The sequence below is a fragment of the Papio anubis genome, chromosome 10, assembly GCF_008728515.1.
Source record: "Papio anubis isolate 15944 chromosome 10, Panubis1.0, whole genome shotgun sequence".
Classification (NCBI taxonomy): domain Eukaryota; kingdom Metazoa; phylum Chordata; class Mammalia; order Primates; family Cercopithecidae; genus Papio; species Papio anubis.
The window spans coordinates 48,594,616-48,607,100 of NC_044985.1; the positions used below are offsets into that span (position 1 = coordinate 48,594,616).

Here is a 12,485-nt window from a genome sequence, read left to right on the forward strand (position 1 = left end):
AACTGCAGTGTCAAAGCACAACTATGAAAATCACATATTACCTCATAGGTCATTGAACTAGGCTATAAGAAGTCCAAAATATATGACATATAGAGTAGGGTTAAAGGACCTCTGTTCAGGAGGAAGACTGCTTGGGTTATGTGTCACTTGCTAGCTGTGTAAATTTGGAAGGTTCCTTAACCTCTCTCTGCTGTAATTTTCTCATGTCTAAAATGGGAATAATAATAACTCATAAATCAAATTGTTGTTGTGAGTGCTAAATGAGTGAACATAGAGGATGTATATGGCATGTAGTAAGTACAATATACATGTTTTCTGTAATAATAATCATTATTGATTTCTACCATAGCATCATGGAGACCCAGAATCAAATTAAAATAAGTGAATATTGACAGATTTCAGACAAATCTAATTAAAGTCTTCCTACTATTTTCCTTATATTTACATTGTTTGTAGTTACAAGTAGTATTTACCTTAATAAATGGTTATACAGTATATAAATGAAATTCCACAACCTATTCCATTGCCACAGCCCAGCCAAAGTTCTATTTTATTCAAACATAAGTTCTTTTGCTAATGTCAGCCTAATTTATAAATGCATTGACCCATTCATGATAAATGTTAAAATTGCATGATACGCTAACTTATCCTTGAGTTTCAATGTAAGATGGTAACAGCAATTTATTTTGCTACTAAGCTTCTGGACAAAATCTCAAAAAGTCTCATAATCCTGAAATTTCATCATTTATGAAGCTGGGGTTGCCATGCCTATCCCACCATGTTCAGGGAGAATTAAATGTTATAATGTTCATGAAGGGGCCTAGCACAGACTCTGGCATGTGGCAAAGATCAACAGCACTAATTGAAATAGACGCTAATTGGAATAGCACTAATTGGAATCCCATCCATATCCCACGCTTCTCTGATCTTGGTGCTGTGATTTTTTTAAGAAAAAACCAGGCCAGGCACGGTGGCTCAAGCCTGTAATCCCAGCACTTTAGGAGGCAGAGGTGGGTAGATCACGAGGTCAGGAGTTCAAGATCAGCCTGGCCAAGATGGTGAAACCCCATTTCTACTGAAAAAGCAAAAATTAGCTAGGCGCGGTGGCAGGTGCCTTTAATCCCAGCTACTGGGGAGGCTGAGGCAGGATAATCACTTGAACCCGGGTGGCAGAGGTTGCAGTGAGCTGAGATCACGCCACTGCACTCCCACCTGGGCCACAGAGTGAGACTCTGTCTCAAAAGAAAAAAAGAAAAACCCAAATACAAAGTTTTAGCCTTAAAAATATCTCATTAGAGTTTGGCAAATGGAACTCATGTTCGAAAATAAATGTTCCAGATACGGGTGTTAGACATTGAAAGCTTTCTTTTTTCTTTTTTTCTTTTTGAGACAGCAGCCTAAACCTTAAGCAAATATCCTGCCTTATCCTCCCAAGTAGCTGGCACTATAGGCACACCCCACCATGTCTGGCTTAATTATTTTATTTCATTTTGTAGAGACAGGGATCTTGCTATGTTGCCCAGGCTGGTCTTGAACTCCTGGGCACAAACGATCCTCCTGCCTCAACCTCTCAAAGCACTGGGGTTATAGGCGTGAGCCTCCATGCTAAGCTGAAGGCTTTTCATCAGCCATAAAAACACTAGTTGGCCGGGCACCATGGCTCATGCCTGTAATCCCAGCACTTTGGGAGGCCGAGGTGGGTGGATCACTTGGGGTCAGCAGTTCGAGACTAGCCTGACCAATATGGTGAAACCCCGTCTCTTCTAAAAATACAAAAATTATCCCGGCATGGTGGCAGGCATCTGTAGTCCCAGCTACTCAAGAGGCTGAGGTGGGAGAATCGCTCGAATCTGGGAGGCAGAAGTTGCAGTGAGCTGCGATTGTGCCACTGCACTCCAGCCTGGGTGATAGAGAGAAACACTGTCACCAAAAAAAAAAAAAGAAAAAAGAAAAAGAAAAAAAAGAAAACACTAGTTACAGAGTTATTTCAGCTGCATTTCAATTTGTAATTTAATTTAGTAGGTCATAATGGGAACTATTAAAAGCAACCTAATCCAAGTTCTTTGAATTCTTTTAAGTTGGCATTAGGTTCTGAGCAAATTAAGCAACCTGCTTGGAAGACATGCTATCTTGATTCAGACACTAACCTGTGTTTTGCAAACTTTAACATTATAGTACATGCTGAGTGTGCCTTCTAAGTTAATAAAAATAAGGTAATAAATGGAACACTAGACTTAGTGTTAAAAAAATTAATTTCTAACTGCATGACCTTGACTTAACCCTTACTTTTAAAGTCTATAAAATATTTGGTTATGGGAATGTGGTTATAGACTATGGATATACTATAACAGACACATACTATTTCCTTCAATGGTACTTACGCCAGTGAACCCTACAAGGAAAGTCCTATATACATTATATATATTTAAGACATTATTACTTCAGCTGTCGGAAATCTCAGAGTGAGACTTAAGGACTTAGCAGAGTACTTCCATGAAGCTGAAGGAGGAAAGAGAACTGGTTAGTGTTATTTCAGATAGCTGCCAATGTGAGGATGCACCACTAAGAGGCCTTCACTATTATAAGGCTATTTATGAATATCCTTATATCCCCAACTTAGCACTTTTACTGCTTCTAAGGTGTCATATGTTCATGGGATCTTGCAACCTCACAGGTAATAAAATTCCGAAAGATGAGAAAAACATGATGTTCATTCATTCAGTCCTCTAATATGAATTTATTTATAGCCACTTTGACTTCTGACACTATTTAGTCCTAATCACATATTATATGTGAGATAATTTAGCATAATAAAATTGTGTCTTTTACATCCATGCTAATTGAGTGCCTTAGGCAGAACAAGTACAAAATTAATTGCTATAATAAATCCTTGTGACTTCATTTAGTGGAGAAATGATTATGTGTAAGTTCAACCAAAGTACTGAAAGAAAACATAACATTTTAAAAAGAGGTTTCTGAGGCTTAAAATGAGTGGACATTTTGCTGAAATATTTTACTTGAAATAATACTGATTAATTACTGAAAAAAATGTATTTGTATAAAAGCTTTCCCTAAAGGCATTTTAAGAATAATTATTTGAAAATAAGATTCTAGGCCGGGCGCGGTGGCTCAAGCCTGTAATCCCAGCACTTTGGGAGGCCGAGACGGGCGGATCACGAGGTCAGGAGATCGAGACCATCCTGGCTAACACAGTGAAACCCCGTCTCTACTAAAAAAAATACAAAAAACTAGCCGGGCGAGGTGGTGGGCGCCTGTAGCCCCAGCTACTCGGGAGGCTGAGGCAGGAGAATGGCGTAAACCCAGGAGGCGGAGCTTGCAGTGAGCTGAGATCGGGCCACACTGCACTCCAGCCTGGGCGGCAGAGTGAGACTCCATCTTAAAAAAAAAAAAGAAAAAAAAAAAATGGAAAATAAGATTCTAGGCCAGATGCAGTGGCTCACGCCTGTAATCCCAGCACTTTGAGAAGCCGAGGAGGGTGGATCATGAGGTCAGGAGTTCGAGACCAGCCTGGCCAACATAGTTAAACTCCGTCTCTACTAAAAATACAAAAAATTAGCCGGACGTGGTGGCAGGCACCTGTAATCCCAGCTACTCGGGAGGCTGAGGCAGGAGAATCACTTGAACCTGAGAGGCGGAGGTTGTAGCGAGCCGAGATCATGCCACTGCACACCAGCCTGGGAGACAGTGCGAGACTCCGTCTCAAAAAACGAAAAACAAAAAACAAAAAAAGGAAAATTCTAAAATTTAATTGTTCCTCTTTGTCACCCTGAGAATGCATTAGATAATTTGGTGCCAAAATCCAAATGACCAAAAATCCCAGAAATGCAGATGAAAGCACTCTATTAATTCTAGACTTTTGGGATTATCATTTTTCAAAGGTGTTTCCTGCCCAGTTTTAAATGTCTGGTGCTGAAAATGATAAGCAAACAACTTTGTCAATAGACTGTTTATGTTCCTTACTCTGTGCTCAAAGTGACAAAGTACCTTGATTCTAGCAGTGATTCTCCATCCTGCTTTAGTGTTGGGTTTCCACCGTGACTGTTAACTGCTGAAACTGAGCCCAGAGCCCTTGGTCACACGATCTGAGCATTGCAAGGGGCACCAAGAGGTAAGTTAACTCATCCTTCTGCCTCGAGGAAGGGTGAACTGTGCCCAAATATTTCCGGATGGATAATTTTGTATCTTAATCAGAGCAGAAAAACTAAGGAGTGGGAATTTCCTTCAGAAACATTTTTGCATATTTTCTGACTATTTCTATGCTAATGTAATTGCAAGAGCAAATAAATGTCCTGAAGTGTACATTGGCAGTGCCTCCCACACAGTCAAATTAGTACATACCCTGGATTAGTCATCTAGGTTTTACAGATTCGTTAATTTACCTGAGAAAATTCCTTTTATGGGTTAAACAACACCATAGAATGTAACCATTTTTATTTTATATTAATCATCATTTCCATTCCCAGTATTTTTCCATCTCTTCCCTCTTGTCAACTTCCCTCTCCATTCTTTCCTTTCACATTTTTTATGAGGTCTTCTTTCTCCTTTGCCTGTTGTCCGCACTCCACCCTGAGAAATGCTGCCATTAAACTCAAAGTTTAGGTCACTACGTTGGCAGCATTTTTTCCTGACTTCCTATATTCTATTGGATGCTGAATTTTGTAATTAATGCTTCAAAAATGACTCCTGAATCATCTCTCTTTTCAGTTCTGTTGCTACTATCATACTTCAGCCTTTTATTATGTTTTGCTTGGATATAAATTAGCTCCCTCTCTTCTTCTGTCCTTGCTTTGGTTTCTCTCTAGCTCCCAAGCATCCTATATGTCACTGCCAGAGTGGCCTCCGAATAAAGCACAGCTCTCACTTGACCCTACATTCAAACCTTCACTGGTTCCACACTTTCTGCAGGATGGCATCCAAACCCCTTGACATGGCTCTCTCTTTCCCCACTGCCAACACACACCTTATCCCCCAATTCCAACCTACCTTTCTAGCTTTACCACTTTTTTTTTTTTATTATGGATGGCAGTCTTGCTAAACTGTGCAAAATTTCTTCAACACACACTAAATTTCCTATTAATTTCTGTTAATTTAATATTTACCTATTGAAATTCAACTCCTTCAATTCCTAGTCCAGTAACCAACCAGTTATAACAGCAGCTATATTTAATTGTGGATTCCTAACACGTCAAGACCATACTGAACATCCCATATATATAATCTCTAAGCCTCACCCCAATACCTACTAGGAAGTCGTTATTGTCACCATTTCACACATGAGGAAACTGACATTGATGGTACTGAGAGTTGCTGCACTGTCTTCAGTCCAGAAATTCTTCTTGGGTGAAAAGACTCTACTCCAGGAGTGGAGTAGAAACTTGAGTGAGTGTTAAGGACCAGACTTATGCTAAGTAAAGAAATATGAAGAAGAAAGATGAGGTGGAAAAGGAAGAGAATGGGATGAAAGAGGAGAAGAGGAGAAAGAGAAGGAAAGGAGAGATTAAAAAGATAAAAGACCCTTCCAGTGGAGAATATTATTTGGTATACAGTTGACCCTTGAGCAATGCAGGGATTAGGAGTGCTGACCCACTGTGTAGTCAAAAATCAATGTGTAACTTTTAATTCTTATAGAACCTAACTACTAATAGCTTACTATTGATCAGAAGCCCTACTGATAACAATCAATTAACACATATTTTGTATGTTATATGCATTATATACTCTGTTCTTGGAATAAAATAAGTTAGAGAAAAGAAAATGCTATTGAGAAAATAAGGAAAATAAAATATATTTACTGTTCATTAAGGTGAAGTAGATCATCAAGAAGTTCTTCATCCTCATTGTCTTCACACTGAGGAGCCACAGGAGGAGGAAGAACAGGAGGGCTTGGTCTTGCTATCTAAGAAGTATGGAGGCAGAAAAAATCTATGTATGAGTGAACCCATGTGGTTCAAACTCATGTTGTTCAAGGGTTGACTATAACTGATTTTTGACAAAATTTAATTAAAGTCATGAGAGTAACATCTTAGTATCCTCATACACAGGGTGCAACGTCCTCATACACAGTGTGCAAACTGCTCTATGCTCATGGATAAGAGAGCTCAAGAGATATGTCTTGTTTAGGAATTAAGATGGAAACCATTCAAATAATTGTTTTTTTCAGATACATGAGTAATATAATGAAAGTAGATTCTTTTACACATTTCTAACACTCTATACCATATGCCTGTATATATTTTCTCAACTTTGTGTTTGTCAATTTGCTTATAATTTTGTAATACTTTTTGATGTTTTATTATTTTATTTTTATTTTTTTGAAATGGAGTCTCGCTCTGTCACCCAGGCTGGAATGCAATGGCACAATCTCGGCTCACTGCAACCTCTGTCCCCAGGTTCAAATGATTCTCCTGCCTCAGTCTCCCAAGTAGCTGGGATTACAGGCACCCACCATCATGCCTAGCTAATTTTTGTATTTTTGTAAAAACAAGGTTTCATCATGTTGGCCAGGCTGGTCTTGAACTCCTGACCTCAAGTGATCCACCCACCTTGGCCTTCCAAAGTGCTGGGATTACAGATGTGAGCCACCGCACCCGATCTTATTATTAACTTCCAACTGAGATAGACTTCTATAATATATTCTGATTTTGAACAACCTACAGTAGACATTTGTAAAATATATTGTTAATTAAAATTTTTTTTTTTTTTTTTTTTTTAATGAAACTCTCCAAATCTGCTCCATGGGAGTGAGGCTGATGCAACTAGAAGCTACAGAAATATTTGGCCTTGGATTTCACTCGTTAAGAGAGAGCTGCCAACTCGTCCTCACCAACAGGGCGGTGAGTTTGCTTCACTTTTCTTTGGCTGTCAGTACAGAAGTCAAGGCTGTCTGCAGTCTTTGTACAACTCAGGGTAGTTCTTTCCTTTGAGGACAAGGCTGTCATCTGATTCTTTCCTGGAATCTGGAGGTGATACAATAGATACGGACTAACAAGAAAGCAAGTAATGAAAAGAAATCGAGAAATGCATTTTAATGATGATTTTTAGAGGCGAATTCATAGTTATTGTTAGTTGGCATATAGACCTTTTTGGTTGGCTAAATGACAGAATGTTTTATATCTTTTGAGATAAGTTATTTCAAACCGGATGATCCTGTACCATTTGGTTTATATTTTTTGAGGCCTTTTCAATTACCATGAAGAGTATAATTAATTTTGCAAGATTTAATTAGTCACATGAGCAGCATCCTGGTTTTGTCATAGGCAGAGGACAATCAGTGCTCTGTGCTCCTGGATAAGAAGAAATAGCTCAAGAGATGTGTCTTTGGGGAGAAATTATTCAGGAATTAGAGTGGAATAATGGAGTTGGATGCCTCAGTGTATTTCAGAGGCGTACATCCATTCTGCCCCTGGGGTTCATCTCTCTTTTGCTCTCTGCCTCTGTCTTTTCTTGTTCCATGCTAGCAGAAAGCTCCCAGATTACAAAGCTGATGTCTTCCTCTTTAGTAACTGTCCCTGCCATTGTTAATAGGAGAGGGGTCAAATGAGTCTTGATTAATAAATCCCCATTGCCTTCTTCCCACCCCTCTCAAGTTCTGTGATCTTGATTCAGTGTTAAATTGGTGTCCCTGTGATCTTAAACGGCTCATTTAATAGGGTGAAATTTAGTTAGTGTAAATGTAAATATTGCATCTTTCCCCCACGTCCCAACACTACTGTGATGTGCACAAGAACAATATAGGAGAGTTATATTAATAGTAATTAAAGTCTTATTTTTCAAACTTCCTTATTTTTTAAAAAAATATAAGCAGCTATTATCTTCATAACAAAACTTTAAACATTATTTAAAATTATTTTGAAAATTTATGGTAGATAAAGTACTCAAAACAGATTTCCTGCTTCTAGCTGTTTATGTAATGTTGTAAATGGTGGGCCCTGATCTTTGCCAATGTGTTTCACTTGATCAACTCTACAAATATTATCAGCAGTACAAATATAACTCTCCAAATAGCATTTAATATCTAACCAGGTAAATAGAAATCACCCTTAGCCTTTCAAAGAGGAGGAATTAAATATGGAGAATTGATCACTCAGATGATGAAAAAACAGAAGAAACTGGGAACAACCCAGACATACATTAGGAACTCAGAAATTCTATGTGGGTGAAGCAGCCCAGAGGTTATCCTTCAGGGAGCTCTAATTTCTCTTGGAATGGAAGGATATCAGATGAATGTGTGGTTACCAGAAACCACAAACTGGACTCAGGTAAGAACTAGAACCATGATGGGGGCGGCCCAGTGATTGCTGGGGACAAGAGGTTGTGGGGAGGCGTGCTGCCTAGCAGGAGTGGAAACATGAAGAGGAGACATGGGCACCATCAGAGATTCCTTGGAGATTCCAAAGAGAGAGAGGAAGGAATACCCTAACTTCTCCCTGAAAGGAAATGAAAGCTGTTGGTATAACAAATTCTTGTCTGTGTCCTTTAAAGACCCTTTCTGTATTATGACTGTGTGGGCAGAAATCAGCAGTGAGTGAAATGGAGTTATGTTGAATAGAGGCATTCATGGTGCTGTAAGACCAGAGTAAGCAGAAGGAATGGCTCGTCATATACGATATTTACCAATGGGGTAGAACAAGGATGTCTTCTTATTAGCCTTCTTTTTACATTATACCTTAATAATTTAATGTAAATCATGACAGACTGATTTGTGCCATCTTATCTGAAACTTTGTAACATAGGGAATGGAAAGTTAATAATAATAGCTGGTATTTTTTCATAATGTTTATGTGTAAAACTCTTTTCTAATAGCTTTCCATGTATTAATGCTTTTAATTCTCAAAACAACCTCATGCATTTCTATCTGCCCATTCTATGGAAGAGGAAGTTGAGGCACAGAGAGTTTAGCTAATAGGCATACAGATTACATAGTTGTATCTGGGAGTACTAGAAGTAGCCTTAGTAACCAGCTTTGCTATGTCATTTTAGCCACAAAGAAGGTCTTCCTATAACTCTTCTAACATGAAACATTGTTTCTTCTAGGCATAATCTATATGCCAGCACTCTAAACCAAGCCACCATCTTGTTTTCCCTATACCAACGGCCTCTGGACTCATCCCCTCACTCTCATTCTCGTCCTCTTCAGCCAATGTTCCTCAGAGCAGCTAGAATAACTTTTTGAAACCACAGTTCTTTTTCTCAGAGTCCTCTGATGGTTTCCCATTTTTAGTTAGTAAAGTATATTTTACTTAAAAGTACTGTACAGTGGGTTTTTACTGGACAGGTGTAGCCAGGTGTGTTTGGAGTGCTGCTGATATCCTGATGAGGCCGGGCAATCATTTATTTACCAGTCCATCTCCTATTGGAGGGACATTGTCTTTACCTCTCTTATACTTAGGCCTTGGGTAAGATCTATAAATGAGTCAGAAAAAACATCCTGAAATTATAGTACACCTTTTGTTTATGAGAAGAGCACTGGCCCTTTGGCAGCAGAGAGCTCCAGGCTTATGTTAGACTCAGTTCACCACTGGAGACCCCCTGAGGGTTTGTAAGTCTGCTGGCAGAGTAACTGCCGTTTTGTAATGTCTGTCAATGGTCCTATTTGTTTTGGCCTTTTGTGGAAAAGTTTGCTGGGCAGCCAGAACAACAAAGGGCAGTACTAGGACTAGAGTTGGAAGAGTCAGCTGGGGTGAATCTCTAAGTGATAGGATATAGGGCAAAGGAAACTGGCCATTGACACAGATGAGCTAAGTTTCACAACTTACTTGCTTATATTTGAACAAACAGCAAAAGCTAGAAAGCCTCAACATGCTGGGAGAAAGTTTCGGTGCCTTGGGTGATTTACATGTTATCCCTGTGGCAATGAATCATGCTAGAATTTCAACCAAACTGCTACTCTTAACTAGCGAGAATATCTTAGATGTTTTGTATGTGTGATTAAGAAATAATGGACAGTGAAAAGCCTGGCACTGTCTCTGGCCTATCTAGCTGCATTCATTCATATTTCTAAGAAATACAAAACAAAGATTAATTGATATAAAAATATAAGGAATATTTATTAACTGCTAAATAAGTATATTAGAATATCTTAGGAAAAAACTTTATGTTTTCTCATAGACTATGTATACCAGTCAAAATTACTAAAATAACCCAAGAAAAAGTGTTTGATTTGTAATTCCTTCATGAAAGTGGCAAAGGTGAGCTATGCATGAGGACCACAATTAAAAGTTTTTGTATTTTAATACAAATGATTTGTCATAATTTTGCCCAAGACTTCATTGAATACAAAGTATATTGAGTCCTATGGGTTCTGTAAAAGAACTTTGGAATCTCTTTTATTGATTCAGATTTTATGCAGCCAAAATAATTACTGAAGACATTTCAGCCTGTCATTTTTCAATTCAAAGGTCATTCACACTGACTTCTTGCTTTGGCTTCATGTAAAACATCATTAATTATATGTGCTATAAAATGTTTACTATCCCTTCAAATATCTCCGTAATGTCCATGTGTATTAGACTATGTATTTTTTGTCTGAGGCAAGTAAAAATACCTCTTAGGTGAAGAAAAACCTCATGTGTTTGATTGCACCTTGCATTTTAAGACGTTACAATCTAGTACCTCATAAATATTTGTCCTTTTTAAATCATTGCCTGGAAAATAAGTTTGTCTAACTTTTTCCATAAAGTTAAAGTTGCAGAGGTCAAATTTTGTAGATGCTACAAAATCTTTCTTCAATGAATAATCACAAGCTCATGTAACTCGAAGGATCTTTAAGGAATGTCACAGTTGAACCTGAATCCACCTGGGTCCACTGCACACTGACAGTTATTTTATTGTTCAGACCCCCGAGACAGACTATCTAGAGTCTTGCCATGGTAACCTGTCTAATGTTAAATCATCCTTTTTTTTTTCTGTAAAGCTTATATGATGTCTAATTTATGTCACTGAAAATTATGACTCTCTCTATGGTTTTGCTATTACAATACAGAACAGCTGATCAAAAAATGTGCTCTGACAGTGATTACAAAATGAAAAGTGAACAGAAGCTAAGGTTTGGTGACATTTTGCTATTTTAGATGTTTCAGTTTTTTTGAATATTGATATTGAGATGTCACATATTTATTTGAAAAAAATTAAAAGAAGGATAATGGGGAACATTCTTCTGACAAATGACTGAAATTCCTGCCTCAACACTAAGCTTATTTTTATTTTTCAAGACAGGGTCTCACCCTGATGCCTAGGCTGGAGTGGTGTGGTGCAATCATAGCTCACCACAGCCTTGAACTCTTGAGTTCAAGCTACCCTTCTGCCTCAGTCTCCCAAGTAGCTGAGACTGCAGCACATGCCACTATGCCTGGCTAACAACCTCATTTTATATCTAGTGTTGATCTGAGAACATAACTCTTTTCTCAGTAGAAGTCCTCTATTTCTTAAATTAGCTAAAAATCTCCATGTTCTTTCCAATGGGTTAAGAGTAGCTCACATTTGAAGCATGAGATGTCTGAAAATAAAATCAAAAGTACTCAACAGTGTGTAAAGCAGCTTCTAGACTAAAGGCTTTCATTGGAACTGTGCTATATATTGTAAGCAGTGACCAAACATGTAAAATGATAACCAGATTATGACAATAAATGTAAATCTCAAACAGATCACTGATGTACTGATGTTTGCATTTAAGGATGGCCAATATTAAACTTTTATATCTTCTGTTTAATGTTCAGTCTGCTTATGTAAGTAGATACTCCTTTTTGCTTAGATTTTTTTTACATGTAAATATGAATTTTGAAATTCTACATGTAATATGAGCACCAAAAAACTCTGCCTCATATCCTAGTGATGCTTATTGAATATTTTGCTTAATCAGCTAATGAACACAAAGCTAAATAAAAGTTGTTTTTCTTCTATAATTTTCTATCATAAAAATCATTTATTCAGCAAATATGAATTATGCTTCAGTATTAGGCAATCTACTAGGTGGAAGATACATAGTATGTAATTTTTAAATATAAACATCCAGAATCCAGAACTTTTTTTAATGAGCTAGTGTAGGAGATACCTTGAATATCTATACAAATTATGTGAGCTTACTTATTTTAGAAAGTTTTGGTTTTTTAAACATTTCTATTTCACTTGATTATATTATCTATATTGTATTTACAATTTGTCATTATGAAAATAGTATATTTTCATGAAAATCTCAAAAATAGAAAAATAGAAAAACAGCCTTACCATATAATCTTTTGGCATATTTCCTTCCAGATTTTTATACATAGTATAAAATGTTTACAATATGCTATGTTTATAATTCTGAAAAATTATAAAAATAAAGGCAAATTTACTCACCAAAAAATGCTCATTAATATTATTTTCATGTACTTGAAAACACGTTTGTAACATGAAAAAACTTTAATTATAGGTTAAGAGACTGTATTCAGGCTACTAATTATATGGAAAAGTTAAATCCTTCCCTT

General features: G+C 37.3%; 1 long non-coding RNA gene across 1 annotated transcript in view; it reads left to right on the forward strand.

Annotated features, from left to right (window-relative positions):
• The first annotated feature begins 6,534 nt into the window (after nucleotides 1-6,534).
• The window catches only part of LOC110740885, a 45,437-nt gene continuing 39,486 nt past the window's right edge, over nucleotides 6,535-12,485 (forward strand). The window contains exon 1 of the long non-coding RNA XR_002516117.2: nucleotides 6,535-8,279. This is a non-coding gene — a long non-coding RNA (uncharacterized LOC110740885). The remainder of the gene's footprint in view (nucleotides 8,280-12,485) is intronic.